The following is a 27,835-nucleotide window of genomic DNA, read 5'->3' on the forward strand; positions in this document are numbered from 1 at the left end:
GAACTGACTTAGGAACACCACACAGATAAGTGAGAAAAATTCTTTAAGTGAAACTCAAACAACAGCATAATGTCTGTGTTTCATATTTGAAACAATGACTGATGGGAATAACATTATAAGAATAGAGAAAATAGAGCTTATCAACTCAAGGCTTTCATTCAGATATCGCTTTAATACCACTTGGCTGATTGAGTCAAAAAAATGACTGGTTAAAACCTATCTTTAATGAAGAACTACATTAACCCACATGATTTGAAACTGTACTAAGTCTGAATAGGTCTTAACTATTTTTCGGAGGACAAATGAAAGATGGTTTGAAATGTGCTGCGTTTTAATTATGAACAACTACACTAAACAATGGAGTCAACAAAGTGTCAGACAAGATTGAGAAACGACTCATAATAGCAAATACTAAACAAGAAGACAGCTAGCTACAGTAGAAAGTGTGCAGGATTTGATGTCAAGTCAGAGGACATGAATTCAATTCAAATTCCACCTGTTACTTCCTATACCTAGGGGACCTTAAAGTAGTCATCTGACCAATTTTGCACCTGTCTCTTCATCTGTAAAATAAGAGGGTGGACTAAAGTAGTCCCTTCCTGCTGTAAAGTCTATGATCCTATGACCTGGGGGTCTCTACTAACCTTATGGTTCTATAATTCTATATGTCTGATTTTTTTTTCTCCCTGAGGTTCAGTTAAGATCTCTCCTTGTTTTATTAGTTTAGGTATTTTATATTTCAGTATTCACCAATCACTTTTGAATGTTCAGTTTTGCTGGCATGTAACTGTATATGGTAGTTGCTAATAATTTTCTTTATTTCCTCTCTGTTGTGAATTCATTTTGTGCCATTTTTTGTAATTTTATTTTCACATCTTTTGTTGATCAGACTAATAACTGGTTCATCAATTTTGTTAGTCTTCTCAAAACAATTCTTCAGTGTTATAAGTTCTATACTTTAAATTTCTCTATTTCTCTTTTAAAATGTTTACTTTTGTACTTGTTTCAGAGTTGCTGAAATATTTTCTAATCTAACTGTATAAGAACATTGATTCTCTATTTTGGTAATAACGTTTCTGAAATATAAATATACCCCAGACAACTAGCTTAGCTGCATTCCATACATTTTATGGTTTTATTATTGCCATCATCTTTAACATAATTATTTATTGCTTCTATGATTTGTTCTCATAAATCAGTATGTTCATATTTCTTCAATTTGCTACTATTTTCATTAACATTACCATTGCTAGAGGATATTTATTGTTAAGCTTTTTTTGTATTTATGATTACTTTATGCTCTAGCACATTAACAATTTTTGTAAATGTATAATCAAATGCTAAGAAATGTATACTGCTAATATTTCCATTCAGAAATTAATGCAAGGCAGCCAAATCTAGTTTTTCCAATAATTTATCTCTCTATATTTTCCTTACTTATTTTTCTATTGGGTTTATAAGAGGGGTATATTAATGTCTCCTACTACTTGTGTTACTATCAATGTCTTTTTGTAATTTTCCTAGATTTTTTCAATCAATATTTATTAACTTTCTATTATGTGTCAAGCACTGTGATAATTTTTTCTTTTAAAGAACTTAAGCACTGTGCCATTTATTTTCTAGTGCTTCAGCACATATACATTCAACACTGTTATCTTTTGTTGTCTATAGATCCTTAATGCAAATGTAGTTTGGCTTGTCTCTTTTGATGGTATCATATTTTTATTATTGTGTAACCTAAGATTACAATTGCAAATCATGCATTAAGAGTTACTGGAAAGAGATTTGGTTCTATTCCTTCATTTTCACAGAATTCCAAAATTTGAGAGTTTGAAGGGGCCTCAGTAGACATCTAGTCCAATCTGGATATGCAAAGAAATCCTACTAAATAACAATAAATGGTCATTCACTCTTTGCCTGAAGACTTCCAAGAGGAGGAAACCCACTACCTCTCAAAGCAACCTGTTTTATTTTTCAATAGTCCTAATTGTTCAGAAGCTTGCTGTCAAGCCTAAATTTGCCTCACTCCAACTTTGCCTCATTGTTCCCGGTTCTGCACTCTAGGGCCAAACAGAACAAGTCTAACCCCACATCCATACAACAGTCCTTCAAGCACTTAAATCCAGCTACCAGGTTTCCCCCAAAGTCTTCTTTTCTCTAGGCTAAACTTCCCAGTTTCCTTCCATTGATCTTCATAAGACACAGACTCAAGGCCTTTCCTTCTCTTGGTTGTACTCCGTGGAACACTACCATATTAATGTTCTTCTTGAACAGTGGTGTCCAGGATGGAATACAATGGGACTATCACCTCCATATTCCTGGAAGCTATGCATGTCTTAATGCAACCCAACATTGTATTAGCCTTTTTGCCTGGAAACTTATATGACTAACTCATATTATAGTTCATTAAAATCACCAATCTTTTTCAGAATATTTGCTGTTTATCCATGCCTCCATCATCTTATACTTGCAAAATTAATTTTTTATACTCAAATTAAGACTTTACATTTACCTTTATTGAATTTCATCTTATTAAATTCAGCCTCAAGCTCTAAACCTGTCAAGATCCTTTCTCATTCTGACTATAATCCACTGTGCTAAATAACTATTCCTCCCAGCTTAGTGTCATCTACAAATTTGATGAATATCTATCCAAGCCCCTGATAAAAACTTAAATAGAGAGCCAAGCACAGCTTCCTGGGATACTCACATCAGAGATCTCTTGCCACATGGGCATTGAACATTAACACCTACTCTTAGTATACATCAATACAACTACTTCTGAATCCACCAAATTCTATTAGCTAGCCTACAATTCTCCATCTTCTCCACAAGAGACATTTTATCAAAAGCTTTACTAATATCTACATAAACCATGTTAATAGAATTCTCCTCTATTAGGTTAATTGGCATAATTGATAAACTTAGAATCAGGAAGACCTGAATTGGAATCCTTCTTCTCAAACCTAGCTGTGTGAACCTCTAGGCAAGTCATTTAACTTCTGTCAGGATAACTATCTTCACCTACAAAAAATGGGGATAATTTTATGAGGGTCAGATGAAATAATATATGTAAAGTACTTTGATGACCTTAAAGTACTATGTGAGTAATTCAACTTAGGGGAAAAAAAGGAAACGAGAGGAAAGAAGAGGGAGGGGAAGAAGAAGAAAAGAGAGATGGAAAGGGAGGGAGGGAGGGAGAAGAGAATAAAGAAAAAGAATTAGGTTGACCAGGAGTGCTCTGCTCTTGCTGAAGCCATGGTCATTCTCTCTAATAAGCACTTCCCTTTACAAGATGTTCACCAACCATGTCTTTAATGAGCTATTCCAGAATTTTCACACTGTATGTTTTATATGTCTATCTTAGATGGAGAAATTTTTAAAAATCTAATTTTCCATGCCCTTTCAATTAGGGAATTCATTCACATTTACGTCTATAATGGCTGTTTTCAACCTTTAAATAAACGTGTGTGCATATTTACATTTTCCTTTTCTATTAAGTTAGTAGTTAGATGATTTATTTGTTTACACTAATTTGAACCTGGTTTATTCTTCCATTACCTAAAACAACCAAATTTAGTTTTATGGTTATCCTTTCTCTTTCCTATTTTACCTTTCCTTTGTCAGCTCAGATAAAAAATCAGGACTCAACAGCTCCAAACTTCTACATTCTTCTATTTTAATAACATGAATATCCATAATTACATAGAAAAGAAAAAGGCCAATTTACACAAAAAGAAGGCTGGCCCACTATCTACGGATGTGTGCTATAACAGAATATTGCTACTACTTGATTTCTAGCATTTTTCTATAAATGATGTAATAATTTGTGGATCTGTGAGCTGAAAAATCTTACCTAGCATACATCTTCCCTTCACAGAATATAATACATCCAAGAAAAAAAAAGCTTTAATAGCATATATATCCTGTATACCCTATTACCAAATGAGTTCTACCAAGTTCCTCATTTGGCCCTTCCTCCCCAAGAATGAACTCATATTACTAATGAGCAACATGAAAAATGCAATGTAGCCTTCAGATATCTGAAATGTCACATATTTGGCTGGAAGGCATTTTAGTCCCTAGACAAATAAAAACGCCCCTGAAAATATTTAAGATAAAATGTTAGTCTTTCTTTACTAACAAAAGACTTGGTAATTCCTGTTGCTCTTAGCAGTAAAAAAAATCTTAACACAGTAGGCGGAGTATCTTAGTTTCATAAAGAGGTACTCTCATTTTTCCAAATAAATATTTCATTTTAGTTCAAGATTCTGAGAGCCATCTAAAATAATTATGTTTTTCTTATCTGAAGCCGAAATAATTTTATACCAAATAGAACTTGTACACTCTTTGAAACAGATATTTCCTCAATGCTCTGGTATTAGGATTATCACCTGAAATTTATTTTTTTTAAGAAAGAAAAATTTAAAACTGTCTTTATCATAAATGCAATGTGATATTGTTGAGAAAGCACTGACCCAGAATCTAATGTGTGTTAATAGGCAAGTTGCTTGCTTGATTCAGCTGTAAAATAAGCAGAAAAATATTACCAAGTGCTCCCTCATGGGGCTGTTGTGAGGGAAGCACTTTCTAACCTTAAGGTCATCATTACCACTTATTGGTGCCTTGCACAAGATGCTTAATAAATGTTTGCTGAATTGTATTGAGTGAAATAGGAAGAGTAATAAGATAGGTAATAAGCTACTAAATCAATTCAGACTGATGAGGGGGAAAGAATATATTCTTTGGGTTCAGCTATTCTGTATGCAATTCATATCCCAAGATTCCCCAGCACATTAATAAGATAATTTATGAACTTTAAAACTACAGACTATCTGTGCTGATACAATGAACATTACAGGAGAGGAATATGAAAGGAGATGTTAAAAGGAGAAGGCTCAGAATCCTAAGGGCACAGTCTTTGGAGAAGAAATCCTTCTTCTATCCTGGCTAGTGGCAGAGGAAAATTACCCAGGAAAGCAATAATGGAATCCAGCCAGGAAGTCTTCTGGATTCAGCTCCAAATCTACAAGCATATAATCTATGCACAGACTGAATATATTCTTTAAAAAACTATGGGAAGGGAATCAGGAGTTCATAGAAGAGATTTTTTCCCCCAAGTAGGCTACATTTGTAGTTATAATTGACTAAATGGTATGAATAATACAAGATTTTACTCTGTTTATTTTACTACTGAATATCAATTCATAGACTGATTGAATCTTACATTTGGAAAGGCCATCCAGTTCAATCCATGACTGAGTTAGAATCCATCAGTAACAAAACTGACAAAGTAGTAAATCAAATTTTGCTTGAAGACCTCTACTGATTTGTATAGTTCTAAAGGTTATGAAGTTTTTCCCTAAAATACAACCAAAATCTGCTTTTACATCTTTAATTCATGTCTCCTGGATCTGCCCTCTATGGCCAAACAGAATAAGTCTAACCCTTCCTCTGGATGACAGACCTTCAAATATTTTAACACAGCTACCATTACTCCCCTAACTGTTCTATTCTCTAATTTAAACATTCCCAGTTTCTTCACTGGAATTGCAAATGGCATGATTTTAAGGCCCTTCATAGTTCTACTTGCCATTTTCTGGATGTGACTCTCTTGTTTAATAACATTCTTCCTAAAATACAGCTCCCAGAACTAAACACAATACTATAAATGTGGCCTGGCTAGGTAGGGTACCGTGGTGCTATGACGTCTCTACTTCTCTTTTAATACAGCTAGATCTCATTAGCTTTTCAGGCTGCCATATCATGCTGTTGACTCATGACAATCTAGTAGATCTTTTTCAGAAGAACTATATTAAGTGTAGGCCTTTCAATTAAAATCAAAAAGCATTTATTAAGTGACCGCTCTATATGCCAAGCACTATGTCAGGTGCCAGGTACACAAAGACAATAAAAGTAATTTTCGGGTAGGGGAAAACTATCTTGTAGGAGGTAATAGTTGAACTGAGGCCTGAAAGATTCAGGGATTCCAAGAAGCAAATATGAAGAGGGAGAAAGTTCCAGGCATGAGGTGCAGCCTACACAAAGAAACAGAAGCAGAGATGTAAAAAGCAGCCTGCAGATCAGGTTAGTTGGAACTTAGCATAAGAAAAGATGGGAGGGGTGGTGAAATCAATCCAGGAAGATGGGTTGGAGTTAGATTTTGATGGGTTTGGAGAGAAATGGTAGTCTGAAGTAGGGTGGCTACAGTGTGAACAGAGAAAAAAGGATGGTGTGAAATGAGAATTGCCAAGACTTGGTAACAGATTATACATGGAGCTGGTAAGGAGGTTGGTGGTAGAGAGAGAATGAAGAACTATTAGAGTCAAGGATAAAGTACTTTGGTATACTTGCAATATACTATACTATGTGTGTATACATACATATATATACTATATATATACATATATACTATATGTGCAACATATATTATACAATAAAGTACAAACCTGAGATACTACAAAGATGGTAGTGTCCTCAAAAGAAATAGTAAAGTTAGGAGGCAAGGATGATGAATTCTGTTTTAGATATGGTGAGTTTTAGATTATGATTAGGCATGGAAGTGCAGAGGAACAGCAGGCCGTTGGTGACTCAGAACTAGAACACAATAAAGAGATGAGGGCTAAATGTGTTTTTGGGAACCATATAGCTGAACCCATGGGAGCTGGAAAAATCACTTAAAGTGAAATTGTAGAGCCAGATGATACAATAGCTCAGGACAGAGCCTTGAGATACATTCACAAATAGAAGGCAGGTCATGGATCATGACAATTCTGCAAAGGAGCAATTAGATAAAAAGAATACCATATAAAAACAGTGTTATGAAAACCCATAAAGGAGAGAATATCCAGAAAGAAGGGTTAGTTAACAGTAAAGTATCAAATGCAGCACAGAGGTTAAGTAAGAAAGAGGAGGAGTGAGAAAAAATGATTGTACTTAACAATTAAGAGATCACTAGAATTCTTGGAGAGAGTAAAGTTGAGTAGGAAGGTCAGAACACAGGCACTCGAAAGAGGCTGAATAGTAAATGTGAGATGAGAAAACAGAGGAAAGAGTGTAAACAGTTTTTTCTAGGATCATAGGATCACTGATTTAGAGCTGGAAGGGGCCTTATAAAAATATCCAGTCTAATCCTCACATTTTACAGATTACAAAATTGAAGTCCCATAGAGATGATGTGACTTGCCCTCAAGTTCCCACATCTAATAAGTGAAACAGGCATGTTCTGAATTCAGATTCTCTGACTCCAAATATGGCTCTTTTTACCCCTATTGCAGATAATTTGGCTGTGAAAGGGAAGAGAGATATAGATTAAACACCCACAGTCAAGTAAAAGTTTTAAAGGAAAGGGGAAATCTGAGTATGTTTGTAAAGTATGCTGGCAAAGAAGGAACCCATAGATAAAGAGAATTTGAAAATGAGAGAGGGGACAGTGGATAATACAATGATAGCAGAAATCTGGAAGAAGCAGGAAGGGGTGGGATAAAGAAGACAACTAGAAGGACTGGTCTTGGAAAGAATAAGCATCAGCTTTTCCCTCTAGTTAAATTGCATTTTAAATTCAACAAGTATCTATTATTAGATTTTGCCCAACAATTTGGCCTACTGAAACTTTTTTCTGATATTGATTCTCACACAATGTATTTGTTAACTATTCCTCCAGCTTTGTGCCATATGCAATATTAATAAACATGTTATTGGAGGACTGGTTTGATGCATGACTCGTGTTTCAGTACTGGAACTGAAACAAAATAAGATACATATAGAACATCCAAAAATTAACAAAACGAGGTTTCTTAGCCATAGCATAGAAAGGATACTGAGCAAGAATGAAACATTACTTCAGTTCAGCACAGCTTTCTCTTCTCTGAACTGGCCAGGCTAATGAATTGTGGATTAGCCTAATGAAGGAATACTCCTGCCTTCTTTTGGTCTGGTTTCAGTACAGGCAGAAACTTAGTGCTTTAAAACATTTAATTCTCGAGGAAAATTTCAGTTCCTTTTAAGGAAAAACTAGCCTGGCCTACATAGCAAATATTGCTCCTACAATATGTCATCTGGGCTTTTTTGACAAGTCATTGATAAAAAGTTTTTATTTTCTCTTTTTTAATTTGATTTTTATTTTCAGTTCCAAATTCTCTCCCCCACCATCTATTCCACTGCACTCTACTCCAATCATTTGAGAAAGTCAGAAATACAAAACCTATTTAAAAATGTACAGTCAACAAAGCAAATTCCTGCATTAACCATATCCTATAGAGAGGTAGACACCCCTGAAACTGTGGTTAGTCATTGTGTTGATCAGAATTCCTAAGTCTTTCAAAGTTGTTTGTCTTTACAATGACGTTGCTATTGCATAAACTCTTTTCCTGGTTCTGCCCACTTCACTCTGCAGTAGTTCCTGGGTGCTATAATGCTCTATGCATAGTACACTCCTGGTCAAATCATGTCTCCAGTGTTCCTAGATCAGTCTGTCTTCTTAAGCTACTGGAAAAATGACTCACTTTGACTTTTTCTTGGATTTCCCATTCTGAATTCAGTCTGGTAGATTTTTGTAGATTTTCATGGAGGTTTGGTTGTAGGGGAGGGAAGGGTAAACTATACTTCTCCCTGATACTCTTCCCTTGATGATTATGTCTCCCACTGATAAAAATTTGAGATAGTACAAGGCCAGGGAGAAGATTTCTGGGGCATTCCACTAAGTGATCTTTCAAGCTGAGATGATATTAGTAATTACTCTATACCTTCAGCCACTTGATTAGTTTGAATTTCACCTAACAATATTATTATCTAACCCTCATCTCTCTGTCTAGTCTACAAGAATAGCTTGAGCTATTCTATGAAATGCTTTGCTAAAAACTAGGTAAACTGCAGCTACAGTATTTCCCTGACCTCCTAGTTTAATAAATCCTGTCAGAAAGGAATTGAGGTTAGTCTGGCTTGACCTGTTCTAGATGAAGACATACAGGCTCTTTGTGATCAATTATCCCTTTAATAATACAATCTAGAATTTTGACCCTAATCAAAGTCAAGCCTACCAGCCTGTCTCTCTCTCTTATATTTTCTCAATTAGGATGTTTGCCCTTCTCTAGACCTCCCACTACTGACCGCAGTTCAACAATCAATTTGCTAGTTCTTTCAATATTCTGGAATGTAGTTTGTCTGGGCCTGGTGACTGAAACTCACGAAGGACAAGTAGGAGCTCTTTTTCTCTCACCCTATTTACCTTTGGATTCAACTCCCTGGCAGATATTTTTGTTCTGGAATTTCTAATCCAAAATTCTTCTTGATAAAGAAAATAGCAAAAGCAAAACAAGAAGTAATCTATCATTCGTTATCATTGTACTACAAGTCCTTAAATAGTTTGACCTAGCAATATGCATTGAAAAAAATCAAGCAGATAATGGCATCAAAGCATTCCATGACTTAAAAGTGGAAAGTCTTTAAGTTAATCTATCACTAAATACATTTTCAACAGGCACAACCAAAGGACAATGATCAGGATCCAGAATTAATAGGGAAAGAGATATCTGGATTATTTTGAGTAAACTGCATAGTGGTTTTCAATGATTACAAGCTACTTCTTGTACACACGAAAAAGACAATCAATATTTTAAACATCAATATTCTCCCTTAGTATTAGTGTAAGAAATATGGAATACCACAATCTCAAAGGAATCAAAATTAGTGTAAGTAAGTGGCACTGGAAAGATGCGAAGCAAGCGTAATTAGGATACAGCAAGCTAGAGAAGGAAATGGAAAACCACTCCAGCACCTGTGCCAAGAAAACCCCAAAAGGAGTCCCAGAGTCAAACATGACTGAAAATGACTAAAACAACAAAACCTAGAAGTATCATTTGTGTGCAGGAGATGGTGTAAAAGGCATTGTCAAAGAAACAGGCAAACATGGCTAATATGATAATGTTTTGCATGACTTCATATCTATAATTGATATATTTCTTGCCTCTTCAATGGGAGAGGGACAATCTAGAATTCAAAAATTTTAAAAATAGAAGCTAAAAATAAATGAAAAGAAGAAAAAGAAATACGCAATCAGAAATGGAGGAGGGCAAGTTATATATTAGAAGGCAACAAAAAGGGATAACAGAATGCTAGTCCAAGGAAATACTAGCATCCACAAAATATTAAAAGACCTAAAAGTCCTTCCAGCACTTTGGGTAGAAGCTCAATTTTTGAAAGTTCAGAAATAAAAATTATATAGCATGAAAGACCATGGATGGGTTGTGATCTAAACCAGTGAGAGAAATGTCTACTTAACAGGTATCCCAAGTGTTTCCAACACTTCGTACATAAGACACTAAATCATAAATAATGAATGTGTAGTAGTAGTAATAATAAAAATAACATTCATATAATACATTTTATTTACAACGCATTTCATATGCTTTCTTATTTGAGCTTTATAACATTATCCCCATTTTATAGATTAGGCAACTGAAGCTCAGGGAGGTTAAGTGACTTGGCCAGAGTCACACAGGGCTGAGAATCAAATAAAGATCCAAGGAAAGTTTGTGCAGATAAAGATTTTCATCCAAAAGATGGAAAATCAGGGAAGGCAGCTTTACAGGTGAGGTAGCACTGCACGGGCAGAGGCAGAGAGGCAGAAGAGGGCAAGATGAAACTGTAGGACAGAGTGGTCCAGTTTCACTGTAATGTAGAATTCACCTGTGTAAGCACAAATATGTTAAAAAGAATCATCTGCTACAAGAATGGTCATGTAGGTTAAAGCCAGATTGTAGACTAACTTTAATGCTAGAAAAAGGAGTTTATCTGTTATTCATCATGCAAAGGAAAACTGGTGAAGATTTTTGAATAAAGGAGTGTCATGATCCAGTAAATAAAGGATAAAGAATAAAGGAGTGTCTTCCATTAGGAAGATCATGGAGCAGAAGTGTCAAAAACACCAGCAGCATGTACAAACCAGATTAAAATGTAACTGGGAAATATTTAACAAAATAAATGAAAATACAACAGAAGGTAGATAATGTTCATCTGTGGGATTTTTTTTTTATTTTTAGGTAGGAAAAATAGAACTTAACTTGGTTTAGAGAGGGTAAAAGAAAAGGGAGGAGGAGTCAGATAGCTTTAAGGCTTTAATAAAAAAGAAGGTAGTTAGGAGGAAGAGCAAATTTGAAAGAAATAACTGAGTCCAGTTTTGAACAGACAAGTTTCTTTTTTTAAGTTAATTTTATTCATTTTCAGTTTTCAATAATCACTTCCATAAGTCTTAAATTTTTTCCTCCTTGCTACCCCCTCCCTCCCTGGGATGGCATGCAATCTTACATAGGTTCTACACATACACATTCTTATTAAACACATTTTCAAACATTAGTCATGTCGCATAGAAGACTTAAAATGAATGGGAAAAACCATGAGAAAAACCAAAACAAAACATAACACAACAGAAAATAGTCTGTTTCATTCTGCATTCCAATTCCATAGTTCTTTCTCTGGATGTGGAAGGCATTTTGCCTCGAGTCCTTTGGGACTCTTAACCTGCGAAGGGTTAAGTCTATCAGAAACAGTCCTCGCACACTGTGGCTGTTACTACATACAATGTTCTCCTGGTTCTGCTCATTTCACTCCGCATCAGTTCATACAAGTCTTTCCAGGCCTCTCTGAAGTCTTCCTGTTCATCATTTCTTATAGCACAATAGTATTCCATTACATTCATATACCATAACTTGTTCAGCCATTCCTCAACTGATAGACATTCCCTCAATTTTCAGTTCTTGGCCACCACATAGAGAGCTGCTATAAATATTTTTGTACATGTGGGACCCCTTCCCATTTCTATGATCTCCTTGGGATACAGTCCTGGAAGTATACTGGGTCAAAAAATATACACATTTTTGAAGCCCTTTGGGCATAGTTCCAAATTTTTTTCCAGAAGGGCTGGATCAGCTCAGAGCTCCACACAATAATGAATTTGTGTTCCAACCCTCCCACATCTCCCACATTTATCATCTTCCTATTTTGTCATGTTAGCCAATCTGACAGGTATGATGTGGTATCTCAGAGCTGTTTTGATTTGCATCTCTCTAATCAGCAGTGATTTAGAGCATTTTTTCATATGACCATAGATAGCTTTAACTTCTTCCTCTGAAAACTGCCTTGAACAGTTAAGTTTAAAGTAATCACCAAGAAAACTAAGAGAAGATATTCAGCCAGCAGTCGGAAATACAAGGCTAGATAGCTGGAGGAAGTTGAAGATGTAGGCAATTTGGGGAGTTATCTTGATAAATGATAATAAATGAAGCCACGGAAGTAAAAATTGTAGAGAGAAAAGAAAAAAGGGACCATATGCTCATGCTTGAGAAGAGGATGAGAAATAAAAAGAATGACATGAAAAAAAGTCAGAGAGAAGAGAATCCTGACAGTATACTGTTCCAAAAAAGCAAAGGAGAAAAAAGTATCAAAAAGGAAGGAGTAAAGTTATGGTATATGAATGTAATAGAATACTCTTATTCCATAAGAAATGATGAGCAGGCAGACTTCAGAAAAACCTGGAAAGACTTGCATTAACTGATGCTGAACAAAGTAAGCAGAACCAAGAGAACACTGTACACAGGAACAGGAACAGCAACATTGTGTGAGGACTTTGATAAGACTTGGCTCATCCTAGCAAAGCAAAGATCTCAGACAGCTCCAAAAGACTCATGATGTAAAATGCTCTCCACATCCAGAAAAAGAGCTGTGGAGTCTGAAGGCAGACTGAAGCATACTATTTGTTGTCTTTTTTTTGTTTCTTCTTTTTCATGCTTTCTTCCCATTGGTTCTAATTCTTCTTTACAACATGACTAATGTGAAAATGTCTGATATGAATGTATATGTATAGCCTTTATCAGACTGCATGCCTTGGGGAGAGGTGAAGGGGGAAAAATTTAGAACTCAAAATGTTATAGAAGTGAATGTTGAAAACTAAAAGTAAATGAGCTTGTTTTTTTTTTTAAAAAAAGGAAGGAGTAGCAGGTAGTTAAATACTACTGAGATGTCAAACAAGACAAAGACCGAAAAAAAGATTTAATTTAGCAATTAAGAAGCAATTTGTGACCCCAAAGAGAGATCAGTTTCAGTAGCACACTAAGACTGTAAGTAAGACTGCAGGGTATTGAAAAATGAGTATGTGATAAGATGGTTAGAAGTGGCAAATCCACATTACTCTCTCTCTCTCTCTCTTTCTCTCTCTCTCTCTCTCTCTCTTTCTCTCTCAATTTAGGGAATCAGAGATCTAGAGTAAGAGAAAACTAGCAATGTAAAATGGTAAAAAAAAAAAAAAAAAAAAGTAAAGCCAAAAGTAATTCAAAAGTAGCAGGTAGGATACTGATTTCTTAAGAAGTTATTTAACATCCCTAGTTCAAAACTGATTTTACTTTAGGTTTCATATAAAACAAAAAAGTTTTAAATTACTAAGCTCTATTTTATTTGCAGCAAATGTGAAAAAGGCTGTTACACAAATGACTTAAGGAAAAGCCATGGCCATTTTCCTTTCATTGTTTTTTAAGAGGGGATAAAATACTATATATGAACTATTTTTATCTTTTCCCCATCACTTTGTTGCCTTCAATTCAAAGATTTATAATTTCCTAGGTGTAGACATATTTTCTACTAATTTAGATCACAATTTTTCCATATCTCAGACCATTTCCTGAATTGCAGTGGGAGAAAAATAGGCATTTTGCCAGGTGGTCAATCACAATAAAGGCCTAATTTTGGGGAGATGTTTTAGGACTGCATGGGAGACCCACAAATTATGCTCCAATGGGATCTGAGTATTAGAAATTCTATTAGTGTATTCTTTGGGAATAAGGCCTCAATGAAATAATAATGAAATATTACTAAGGAGAGAGCCAGATACCCACACCAATGATCACATCACCTTGGATTAGTATCAGAAAGGCCCCTAAAGAACCAACTAGACTCTAGTTGTTAAAAGTTTTGATCTATGGAGGAGGGAGCTCCTCACAACTGGGTGACCTCCAAAAGTCTTGAAGATACTGAACCTAAAGCTTCACAAGTCAAATTTGGATAGCTTACCAACTTTGCCTAGTGTTGGTTCTGGATACAGTATTAAATTGGTATGTTTCAAAAAGAACTTTATTTGGTCCTTTACATATCCTTCCTGAGAGTTATGCAAAAGTAAACTGTAAAATAATTTTATCATAATAATAAATGTTTGCTGATTGATTAGTTGATAAACATCAGGTTAGTTATGCATAAGTAACATTTTTTACCTTGTATTTTCAAAGCTCATTTTTACTTCAATTATTAAAATAAGCTATGACTTTCAAACTACTACTTGGAAATAAATAGCAGAAATGCTGGCTGTGGAGTCAGAGAACCTGGGCTCAAATTCCACCCAAAATTACCTGTGTACCCTTGGACAAATCTCAACAGTCCTGGGCATCAGTTTCTTAATCTAATCTACAAAATGAGGAAGCTGAACTAGATGGCCACTGGGATCTCTTTCAGCTCTAGAGCTATAATCCTCTGACCCTTCTTGAATACAGGAATAAATTCATGTCATACATTCACCTGAATGCATTTTTTTAAACAATTTGACCAAAATAGTATAAACTTATATGTGAACTAAGGGTATATTATCTGGCAAGAAAAACAATAAATTTCACATACCTTCAGATTGACTACTGTCTAGATTTTGTCCAGTATACAACTGGATGGATAGGTCACAGAGCCACAATTAGAGATATCTTGGACAAGTACTGAAATTTCACAAAGAAAACGGTTCAGACTTGAAGAAGAAATTGGGCTTTACGTTTGTAAAACTCAATACTATTAATGATCTCAAGTTTCTCCCTGAAACAAAGACCCATTTTTTTTTGAAAATACCAATTTTCTAGATAACAGTATGGCAGAAACTGGGCATAGACTAATGCCTGACACCATACACAAGAATAAAGTCCAAATGGATATGTGATCTAGGTATAAAGATTGATACTATAAACAAATTAGTAGAGCAAGGAATAGTGTATTTGTCAGATTTATGGAGAATGGAGAAATCTTTGACTAAATGAGAGATAGAAAATATTATGAAGTACAAAATGGATCATTTTGATTTCATTAAATTGAAAAGGTTTTCCACAAACAAACCCAATGCAACCAAGATTAGGAGGGAAGCAGAAAACTGGGAAAGAATTTTTGTAACTAGCATCTGTAATAAAGGCCTCATTTCTAAAATATATAGAGAACTGAGTCAAATGTACAAGAATACAAGTCATTCCTCAATTGATAAATCGTCAAAGGATATGAACAGCAGTTTTCAGAGGAAGAAATTAAAGCTATCTATAGTCATATGAAAAAATGCTCTAAATCACTATTGATTAGAGAGATGCAAATCAAAACAACTCTGAGGTACCACATCACACCTATCACATTGGCTAACACGATAAAACAGGAAGATGATAAATGTTGGAAAAGACGTGGGAGGGTTGGAACACTAATTCATTGTTGGTGGAGCTGTGAACTGATCTAGCCGTTCTGGAGAGCAATTTAGAACTATGCCCAAAGGGCTACAAAAATGTGCATACCCCTTGACCCAGCAATATTGCTTCTAGGACTGTGTCCCCAAGAGATCATAAAAATGGGAAAGGGTTCCACATGTACAAAAATATTTATAGCAGCTCTCTATGTGGTGGCCAAAAACTGGAAATCAAGAGGATGCCCATCAATGAGGAATGGCTGAACAAGATGTGATATATGAATGTAATGGAATTCTGTTGTGCTGTAAGAAATGATGAACAGGAAGACTTCAGAGAGGCCTGGAAAGACTTATATGAACTGATACTGAGTGAAAGGAACAGAACCAGAAGAATTCTGTACACACCAAAAACCACAGTGTGCAAGGAATTTTTCCAGTAGACTTAGTCCTTCATAGCAATGCAAGGACCCAAAAAATTCCCAATGGACTTTTGAGGCAAAATGCCTTCCACATCCAGAGAAAGAACTATGGAATTGGATCGCAGAATGAAGCAGACCATCTTCTTTTGTGGTTTCTCCCATCCATTTTAAATTCTTCTATTCAACATGACTATGGTGAAATTGTATTTAATAAGAATGTAAGTGTAGAACCTATATAAGATTGCAAGCCATCTCAGGGAGGGAGGGGGAAAAAATCTAAGCTATATGGAAGTGATTAAAGAACACTGAAAAAAAAAAAATAATTATTAAAAAATAAAATAAAAATGAAGTATGCACAGTACTTTTTAAGCTTGAAAGACCTTTATAAATGTCAGCTATTGTCATAACGAAATTCTCACTTTTTAAAATTATTTTTTTCTTAAGGAAGACATGTTGCTTCTGTTACAATGAGTTTAATATTAAAAATATCAATATATACAAAAATACCAATTTTCTTCCCTTTGAATTAACATACAAGAAAAGCAACAAAACTGTATTATCAAAGATATGTATGAACAGAAAAGGAAGCAATCCTGTCATATAGTAGAATAAGAAATAACTGATAAGACAGCCCCATACTCTGCTGATATGCTTAAGATATCAAGAGATCTAGAAGAATGTCTCCAAACTGTTTTTGATGGGTCTCTGGTAGAGTATATACATGAACACATAAAGCAGTTGTACAGGGTGAGAAGATATGAGTGGTTTGCAATAGGTACCATCCTATAAGTAACCATATCAATGAGATCCAAAGCCATGAAATATTTAAATAAACCATTGTATGGAGAATAAAATTCTGCCACTAATTTGTTCAATTCTCTAAGACTTTTAAGTTGAAAAACATCTGTTACCTGTTCTGGTAGAGGGAATTTCATCACCAGAAGCTCCCTACCCTGATGAAATCACAGATCCAGACAAAACAAAATGTTTTCCTTGATGTTTTTAGAATATTTTTTCTGCTGTCCAGAGATACAATGCAGTCAGTAAGACCTGACTTCAAATTCAGTTTCATATACTATTTGTTTGACTTTGGGTAAGACACTTAAACCTCTGATTGACCCAGTTTCCTCAATTGTAAAATGGGAATAAAAATAATAATAGCACTCACCTCCCAGGTTTGTTGTGAAAATAAATAAGATGCACTTAAAGTACTTTGTAAACTGAAAATGCTATATAAAATGTTAGTTATTGGAATACTGAAATATGTACATCCCATTTTTAAAATGTCTTTATATGCATTGAAATTGCTCTGTAATCACTGTTTCAAGAATTCCTATCAACATGTAAATCACAACTTATTCATGCCTGCCCATCCTATACATGTTCATAACCTCCCTAAAAGTTCACCTCAGGAGATCCTCAATACACTGAAGGTCTTCCTCATTTTCTTATGATATTTCAAAAGCATCAACGAAACAATGTGACCATTGACCTATAATCCCATTTTTCCTATTCAAGTAGCTACCACCTTGGTTCAAGCTCTCATCATATATTATTATCTGGATTATGGCAACAGACTCCTGATTGGTCTCAAATCTTTCCCCATTCCAGTCCATCCTACACACAGCCACCAAAGTATTTTTCCTTAAATGCAGATGTAACGTGACTACCCTCCTTAATCAATTCCAGTGGTCCTAATATCTCTAAGGTAAATTACAATCTCCTTTATTTAGCTTCTAAAGCTCTTCACAACCTGGTCCCAAACTGTCTTTCAATTCTCTTTCAACATTATTCCTTCTTTCCCCTTACTCCTATCCTTAAGATGTGATCTATCAAAATTATGATTACATTGTGATAATCCAAATATCTGTCTGTTCTTTACACAAGACACTGCTCTGGCAGTTTCCCATTTCTGGAATACTTTCCCTCCTTACCTCTTCCTCACAGAGTCTCTATCTTCCTTAAGAGGTATATCAAACACCATTTTCTGCACTAAACTTTCCTGATCTCCCCAACTAGTAATGTTCTGCCTCCCAAACTACCTTGTATTTATTTTGTAAATATTTTTATTTACTCATTTTATATTTATACTACATTTTAAAATATATGTATTTGTCTGACATGTTAGAATGTGTGTGTGTGTGTTTGTCCTTCATTGCTGAAGAAGAACATGCCATCAGAGCAATGATGACATGACTTGCACTTGACTTTGTTTTGAGTGAAGGAGGGCCATGCAGGTCACCAGCCTCACTTCTTCTCCAGAGCCATCTGAATCCAGTGACCAGATATTCATCAGGATGACTGGAGATAACCCAGGATGAGGCAATTGAGCTTAAGTGACTTGCCCAAGGTCACATAGCTAGTGAGGGTCAAGTGTTTGAAATCCCTTTCATTTTTTTTTTAACTTGTATTCCCAGGGCCTAGCACAATGTCTGACACAAAAGTACTTAACTTTTTAACTGAATGACTGACAGCAATGAATTTTTTCTTCACCATACAGTATCATCAACAGGTTCATAGAATCATCACTTTAGAAATAGAAAGGACCTCAAAATTCATCTAATCCTACCCTGTCTTTTAACAGATGAAGAAAATGAGGGTGAACAGGTTTAAGTGATTTTCCCAAAGACGCACAGATCTAAATTTGACATCAGGTCCTCTGGTTCCAAATTCAACAATCTTTCCACTATATCAAGGTACATCCCCAGTAGTAAGGCTTAAAATAAAAGAGTAAAGCTGTATTTGAGAGAAAGTAGCCATATAACAATTAAGGAAGATGAGAAAAACTATAACGATTTAACTAAAGCAACAATATTAAATAAGTTCATTTGCAAAACCACTAGTTTTAGTGTGGGTTGGATCACAGGTCCAAAGGTCCCTTCCAACTCTAAAATTATGCAATTCTATAAAATTCCAATCCAGACGTTACTAAGTATAACATCAACATGTCAAGTGACAAAACAATTAATAATTAAGGTAAAGAGCATGCCAGAAGAAAGCCTACAAATAATGAATCCAAATGTAGTTCAGGTACAAAGAACTTTGTGTAGGTATCTATTCCAGTCACTTTCACTACGATTCCACTAGATGTATACTTTCATGGCAAAGTCAAAGGGGGAGTCCAGTGACACTGAAAAAGGCATACTATAATTGTCTCCCCTTCTATATACACAAGTACAATCAAAATATAACAAACCTGAGAACACTATGTAAATCATATATGGCATATAAAACAAAACTGCAGCTTCTTGAAATCATAACAATAGACTAGGATTATGTCAATACAGAACCCAAATTTCACAATTGGAAATTACCTTAGCTATCTAGCCTTCTCATTTTGAAGATAGAAGAAATAAGTCTCAGATATTAACAAACAAGTCACAATGCCAGGAAAAGAACAGAGATCTCATAACTTACAGTTCCATCTATGACACTTACTGTGTAACCAGGAAAAATCACTGAATTTCTCTGAGCTTCCATTTCTTTATCAGAAAAGTAGATAGTAACACAAACTTCCTTAAAGAGTTGTGAAGAAAGTGCTTATAAACTTGAGAGTGCAGTACCCTCCTGATCTATACCAACATCAGTTTAAAACTGGCACTTCCTTGGGGCCATCCTACATTTTATATTCTTCCACTATTCCAGGTCACTCCACTAGACGAATCTGAACTGCAGGAAGCAGTAGAAGACACTCATTCATTCATTCTAAAAATATTTATGATCTATTGTATGTGGAGCACTGTGGCTAAATCAACAAAAGGGAAAGAGAAAGTTTAGAGAAGACAGGGTCCCTGCACCGTTCATGAAGCTTACAATTCAGTAAAAGGATCATATATTTAGAGATGGAAGGTACTTGTGTTTATCTAATTTAACACCTTTATTTTACAGATGGGGAAACTGATACATAGTTCTCAACCTCAAAGATCATATAAGTTAGTCAGAGACAAAAAAATACACCCCAAAAAAGTCAAATAACAAAATAAAAAAAGTCACAATCTAAATAACTTGTACAGTCACTTGTAACACCATCTAAACCATTCATTTGGCAATGAATCATAAACTCTAAAATTCAAGTCAACAAGGAATTATTAAATACTTATTTTGTACCAGGCACTGTGCATGGTGCTGGGGATCTGTTTAGGTAGGAAGGTAATGGGGAAATGTGTTCCAGACCCATAACTTCCCAGTATTGAAACTCTCTTCAATAGCAAATCTGCAACTAGTCTTCAGCTTATACTATGAGAGTTGCTGAGAGAGCTGAACAGTGAAGGGACTTGCCCATTCACAGTCAAACAACCAGTGAAGGCCAGAATAGGACTTTAACCTAGGGCTTCCTAACTCCAAGGTCAGGTTTATACCTATGCCAACACAGCTGTCTCTCAGGCACTGAGGATACAAAGACAAAAAAAAAAAAAAAATTAAGTACCTGCCCTCAAGCTTATATTCTACTAGGCAGAAACATTTATAGAGATTAATTACACTTTTAAAAGTTTTTTTAAATTTTTGTTCAGACCTGTGAGTTAGTGTAGAGAACTCCCAGGGTGAAAATGTCTTCTACCAACGAAAGTATAAAATTCCTCTGTGACTCAGTCTTAGGAATTTCCCTGGGGTACTAAGAAGTTAAATGATTTGCCCAAGGACACGAAGGAAATCTTGAATGAAGGTTGTCCCTACTCCAAGCAGGCAACAGAATACCCTGTACTAGAAACATCAAACAGCCTAACTGGAATATACAGTGTGTGAAGAAGAATGGCATGAAATAAATTTGAGAACCTGGAGCTGAATTGCATGATTAGATGTTAAACAGGAGATTGTTTATTTCATCCCAAGAACAATAGGTAACCGCTGAGGCTTCTTGAGTAGAGGAATGGCACAGCCACAACTGTACTAAGAATATTATTCTGGCAGCTGTGTGGGAGATGGTCTGGGAAGAGGAAACCACAGGCAGGAAAAACAACTGGGTGACTATTACAGGAGTCTAGGTGAAAGGTTATGAGGATCTGAATTAGGGTAATCATGATTTGAGTGGAAAGAAGAGAACATTTATAGGAACTGTTATGTTGTGGAAACAGAACTGACAAGACATAACTGGCAAGATCAGATCAGACACAGGACAAGGAGTGTGAGGAGTTGAAGATGACTGAGGTTGCAAACCTAAGTGACAGGAAGAATGATAGTACTCTCAAATAAAAATGAGGAATTTAGAAGCCAGGAATGGCTTAAGAGGAAAGATAACAAGTTATATTTTGGAAATGGTGAGTTTAAAACATATATATGATATCCAGATGGAGATATATGACAGACAGAGATCCAAAATTGGTGGTCAGTAAAAAGAAGAGGGTTAGATAAGCAGATTTCTGAGTTATCTGCACAGAAATCATAGTTGAACCCAAGAAAGCTGGTGAAATCTCCTTGAGTGAGAAAAGTAAGGGTATACACTTGCTAAGGGGTAAAGTGGTCTCAAAATGGCTGATAATCTAAAAAATATATAGTGAGAAGAAATGTTCCTACAAACATGAGGAAAACAAAGCAAAATCAATGTCAAATGATGGAGGGCCAGGGAGAAAAGAGTGTTGGTCAATAATCAAATGTCGCAGAGAGGTTTTAAAAAAGGTATGAGAACAAAGATCCTTTGATATAGAAAATCTGAGATGGTCCATAAGCTTGAGAGAACCATAGCAATCAAATGAGAAGATAAGAAGTGACATTATACAAAGCTAATAAGTGCGAGGCTTAAAAAAAAAAGAGGCAATTGGTGTAAGCAGATTTTTTTTGGAATTTAGTTATAAAGACAGCAGGGTATAAACCCAGGAAGGCCTGGGTTCTAGGACTTCCTTCCTCTGACACATACTGCCTGTATCTCACTGGGTAAGTCACTTAACAAGCTCCCAGGGCTCTGGGCTTCTCTTAAAAACTGTGCTACAGTGAATGTGCTAAGCATCATGGACAGAGGGAACTTTCTTATCTGAGAACTCCTACCAATACAATATGATTCTACTCACTATATCCCTTGGTTGGGAAAGAGAGGGGAGGTATAGGACTAATGACAGCCTGATATAATAGTAGGGTCAAATGAAGGGTTGTTTGGTTTTTTTTTTTACAGGATAGGTAGATATGAACATATTTGTAAGAAGTCAATGAATAAAGAAAGATTGAAGATTAGTGGTAAAGAGGAGAGGATGAAAGGTACAGGCTCTCAGAGGACATAGCAGGGGATGAAATCAAGGGCACAAGTAGAAAGGTTCTTTTGGAGAGAAGATAGGCCCTTCTGCTCAAGACTGGAACAAAAGAGTAGAAAATAGGAAATAATATTGAGGGGAATTTGACTATGGAACTGGAAAGATGAGAGAACACATAACAAAGTGTCTCAATTTTCTTAGTAAAATATGAAGTGAGATCCTCTATTGAGGAAGGTTGAAGAGATTTAGGTGGCTTGAGGAAAGATTTAGAACAGAGATTAATCTGATAAAGATTCAGAGAGAAGAACAAAAGGATTGATATTAACTCACAGAAATGTACAGTATATGGTCAGCATGGTTCTATGACTTCTCCTAGAAGACTTCAGAAACCAGAAACTAAAAATGATACTCAGATGCTGGTTCAAGAGTATTCCTCTCACATTAATAGGCCTGTTTTCCTGAACTGGTATAGTGATTCTGGAAAATAATTTGGACCTATGCCCCAAGTTACTAAACTGTGTACACCCTTTGAAATGATACCACTTCTATACACAAAATAAATCGAAGAAAAAAAAGGAACTATATGAACAAAAATATAGTAGCTCTTTTTATATAAGCAAATAACTGGAAATTAAGAGGAAATCCATCAAGTGAAGAATGGCTGAACAAATTATGGTATTTTAATATAATGTAATACAACTGTGCCATAAAAAATAACAAAAGGTATAGTTTCAGTAATAAGGGGAAGAATTGATACAATAACAAAACTACAAAAACAACTTGGAAAGACTTAAGAACTCTAATCAACCCCAAAGATCAACCATGTTTCCTGAGAACTGATGATGAAATACGCTACCCCATTCCTAATAGGCGATACACTCTGGGTACAAAAGAGATATGTATTTTTGAGACATGGCCAATGAGGCAGTTTGTTTTACTATACTTGTTCAAAATAGTTCTTTTTATTTCTTTCCATCAGAGTGAGAGGGGAGCTGGAGAGAAAAAAATAAATCCTTAATTAAAAACTTAATTTAAAAAAAAGTTTTTCTTAATAAGACAAAGTTTTCAATCAGCACAATATTTTTAAATACACCTACCCCTCGCCCCCTCTCAATCTTCTAACTGCCTTGGTCATCCTTTATTTTCTTCTAGAGTTAATTTTCATGAGAACATGAATAACATCTCCCCAACTATAACAAATTCCATTAGAGCAAAGAGATGTTTTATTCCTTTCTGTAACTCCCTCAGCTTCTAATAATAATTAACCTTTAGAGTGCTTTAAAGTTTGCAAAGTGGGAGCCAGAATGGGACAGTGGAAAGATTGGCTTTGGAGTCAGAGGACTAAAGTTCAAATACTGCCTCTGCTGTTTTACTACCCATATTACAGTAAGCAATTATTTAACTTTCCCCAGGCCTCAGTTTCCTTCACTGTAAAATGCGAAGCTTACGCTAAATGGCCTCTTAGGCCCCTTCCAACTCTAGATCTCTGATCTGATGAGTCTCTCATGCTTTCCTAATAACACTTCGAACCAGGTATTGCCAACTGCTATCATACCCACCTTAGAATGAGGAAACGAGGCTCAGAGGGATTAAGTAGCCTGCTCAACATCACAGAAATAGTAAATGTATGAACCAAGATCCCAAATCAGTTTTCTCTTGATTCCAAGTCCAGCATATCTATTCCATTATGCCATGTTATCTCTCTAGCAAAATATCTTGAAAAAATCATAGGTGCTTAATAATTTTTTTTTTTACTTATTGATGGGTTGAAAACATGCTATAACCACCACCACAAATAATTCTGTTCCTCTGCTCCTTTTATGACTAGTCTTTAGGAATGTAGTAAAAAAGTACATTTAGAAGAACCCCTTCCCACCTTCATAAATAGCCATAGCTGTGCGGTGCTCTCCTTTGCAGACTCCTTCACAATGTAGCCAGCTGCAGCCAGACAGCTTCACATTTTCCTGCAGTTTCCATGCAAGAAAAGGAAGCAGAAGAGGAAGTTGGCTCTATGGCAGCAAAAATAACCATTTCCCAGCCTCCATAATACAAATCACTAAGCAGTGTATCTTTAAAAGATCAAAAAGGAAAGGCTAGGGTGGAGAGAGAAGACAATGGAAAAGGAAGTCACATATGTAAGTAGAAAAAACCTAATTTAAACTGTAGATAAGCTTTGTTGCTCCTGCGTAGATTACCACCAAAGAAAAGCTCTAATAAAATTTTCCACCATTCTATTATACAAGAACAACTTCCCAAGATTCAGAAAGTGTGCTGATTGTAGGACCCAGACAAAGAATGAATGCATATTTAAGCTGCATTAAGCTGTACAGAAGTCTCATAAAGAAAACAAGTTGATGAGGATTAAATTCAATTTATTTTTTCAAGTTCTAGAAAAACAGCCAGACAATACCTAGGAATGCAATAATGATAATAAACAAAGTTATTTGAAAACAAGCAGCAAAAACTCACATTTTTCCAGGTCTTTTTTAAAAAAGATTTTAATTTTACTGACTGAAATATCTTAAATTAGTCTCATACAACAATGAATCAAAATGCAGTTACAATACAATTTCAATTTTATTGTTTTGTCAGTAGTGGAAAAAAACATGTGGGGGAGGGAACATAAAAATGTAGACAAACATTTTGATTAACAATAATATCTTTTGCAGTTAAGTTTAAAATTAAAAAAGACAAGCAGAACAAGTGAATTTTGCTCATATTCTAAGGAAACATACACTGCCTCTACCCTAAATAACTTACTAAATCTTTATAGTGATGATATATTTACTTTTCTATTTCAACCTGCCACCACATAAATGTGACATTTCTCTACAAAAACAAAGCACCTATCATTAGTGGTTTAGGACAGATTTTACATCTGGTACATCCACAAACAAAATGGTGATTTCAATTTAACAAGTTAAAAATTCATTTTGACCACAAAACTAACTAAACTAATGTATACTTTCAAAACATCTCTGGACCAAATATGCTAACTAGTCACATGAAAAATTAAGGCTCAATAGCTTTTTAAAAAGCTATTAAAAAGCTGTTTAAATCAAGTTGCTTTTTTTAAAAAAAAAAAAAAAAAGCTATTAAAGCTTCAAACTGCACCAAGACTTTTGGTGCATTCTAAATTTGACTTCTACCTCTAGTACTTGTGCAGAGACCCTTTGCTGTAAAAACAAACAAAAACAAATAAGAAAAGAGAAAGAAAGGAAAGGGAAAGGGAAAGGGAGGAAGGAAGGAAATAAAGAAGGAAAGAATTCACGTCACTAGTTATCATACCTGGCCCAGAGATGTTTTGAATTAGTTTAGTTGGTTCTGTGGTCAAGAATATTCATTATCTGGTTAAACTGAAATCACCATTTTCTTTGTAGATTTACCAAAAGTACATCTATAAAAACTGTAGAGGTGATTATTGTACAGGATGCCCCAAAAGTCCTGGTGAAGTTTTAAGTCTTGAAAAGCTAATAAGGCTTAAAAAGACTTTCAGGACATCTGGTAATCACCTTTTATAGTTTTATTTTGACAAGTACTGCTTTTCATTTTGTATCCCTGCCTTCAGGGAGTTTACATTTTATCAGAGGGATCCAACAAGTCAACAAATACATATACGTATGATAATTTTAGGTGAATGGAGAGAGCACTATCAACTATAAAGAACAAAAAGGCTTGCAGTAAGGGATAGTAGATGACTGATGAGGTAGAAGTATGGAGGTGTGGAGAAATACATTCCATGCAAAGATTCAAAACCAGAGATGGAGTGCCTAGTTCAGGAAACAAGTTGGTCAATTTGGCTGGAATGTGGAGTGAGAGGAGAAAGTAAATAAAACTCAGGAAAGATCAGTGGAAGCCAAACTACAAAGGAATTTAAATGCCAAGAAAAATTAGTATTTTATCCTAAAGGCTAAATAAGGAGGCACTAAAGCTTCTTGAGCAAAGGAGTAACATTGTCAGTCTTGTGCTTTAGGAAGATTATTTTAGCAGTTATATATGGAAGATGGATGGAGAGGGGAGAGGCTTTTAGACAGTAATGCAATTAGGAAATTGTTGGAATAGAGTCCAGACAAATTCTGAAAACCAATTTGGAATTATGCAAAGTGACTAAAATGTCCAATACCCTTTGACCCTGAGATTCCCCCCCTACCCCTACCCCCAATACTGGAAGAAGGTCACTGACTTTTAAAAAGAAAGGTCCTATATAAAAATATTTACAGCAACACTTTTTGTAATAACAAAGAATTGGAAACAAAGTAGATGGCTATCAATTGAGAAATGGCTAAAGAAGCTATGGTATATGAATGTAATAAAATATTACCGCACTTTTAAGAAACCATGTGTATAATCAACACAGAAGCATGGAAAGACTTAGATGAACTGATCCAAAAAGAAGTAGATAAAACCAGAAAAATGACTGCAACAATGCAAATTGAAAAAAAACTTCAATAACAAAACTGAAACTGAATGCTATGACAATCTTGGTTCCAAAGAAGAGCAATGAGGAGGCACTGTCCCTTCTGCTGAGGTCAAGGGAGAGGTAGGATACCCTCACTATCTGCTACATTATCTTTGTAAAAGAACTATACATCTAATAGAGTTTTATCTAAGGGAGAAGAAAGTACTTTTAAATGACTTGTTAAATAAAGCAAAGAGAATACATAAAATTATTTACCAAGGAAAAATTCTTCTAAAAAACAACCTGCCTAATTCACTAAAGGGTCAACTCAACTTACCCCAACATACTTTCTTTTAAAAAGTGATTTTGGAACTAAGAAAAATGGAAAGGTTTTGTACCTTTAAAGATCCTTACTATTCAAATTGAGAAGTACAGCCATCTGAAAAAGCAGTGGCTTTCCTGTTAAATTATCCAGTACCCTGAAAGCTATAGAGTTTTCAAATTTATACATTATTTTGGGAGTGGAGAGACCAATTTTTCTGTTTCAAAATAATGTGAAAAAGCAATCCAGCATCACTAAACATTTTTTGACTTGTTCAACTTCAAACTTCAACAAACATTTATTAGACACTTTGGATAACACATAATCCCTTCCTGCATAAAGCCTATTGTCAGCATGACAAATATCCTCTATATGATAGCAATATGTGACATTAATACAGTACTATAAGGTTTACAAAGCACTTAATATACATTTCATTTTAACCTCACAACAATCCTGTGAGGCAGGTACTATTATCACCTCCATGTTACCAAAGAGGAAACTAAGGCTGAGAGGGAGTAAGTGATTTGCCTGTTGTCATATAACTATACATTTCTGAGGCAGGATTTAAACTACTATCTTCCAGATTCCAAGATTAGCACTCTATTCACCTCTGACCTCGTATCTGAAAACTATATATATGTCTGTGTGTTTATGCATATATGTATGTGATTATATATATGTCCCCTCAAATACTGTCACTTGAACTGATGACCCTATGACCTCTACAGCGTCACTATCACAGCCATTTACAAAGATAGTACTACCTAAGATTTCATTATTGCCCATAATTACCACCTCTATAATTTTGAACTCTGAAATTCTCTTCTTTCATCATAATTGACATTGTGCTATTTCACCCTCTACCTCATTCTTCCTAAACCTGATATTCATCCTCACCAGATCCTCTACTCATTTTAGCCTTCCCTAGTTTCTTAAGTCTATCACCCCTACTCTGGCTTCACTCCCCGCCTTCAGCTTTGACACTGTAATCCATCTAGTTATATGCTGTCACTTCTATCTATGATTCTCTTGTTCCATTGCAATCTGTCCCAC

General features: G+C 35.2%; 1 protein-coding gene across 4 annotated transcripts in view; it reads right to left on the bottom strand.

The window, feature by feature from the left end:
• GARRE1 (granule associated Rac and RHOG effector 1) overlaps nt 1–27,835 on the bottom strand; it is a 122,023-nt gene that overhangs the window by 75,785 nt on the left and 18,403 nt on the right. The window lies entirely within an intron of this gene.

Source organism: Notamacropus eugenii, chromosome 1 (assembly GCF_028372415.1).
Source record: "Notamacropus eugenii isolate mMacEug1 chromosome 1, mMacEug1.pri_v2, whole genome shotgun sequence".
NCBI lineage: Eukaryota > Metazoa > Chordata > Mammalia > Diprotodontia > Macropodidae > Notamacropus > Notamacropus eugenii.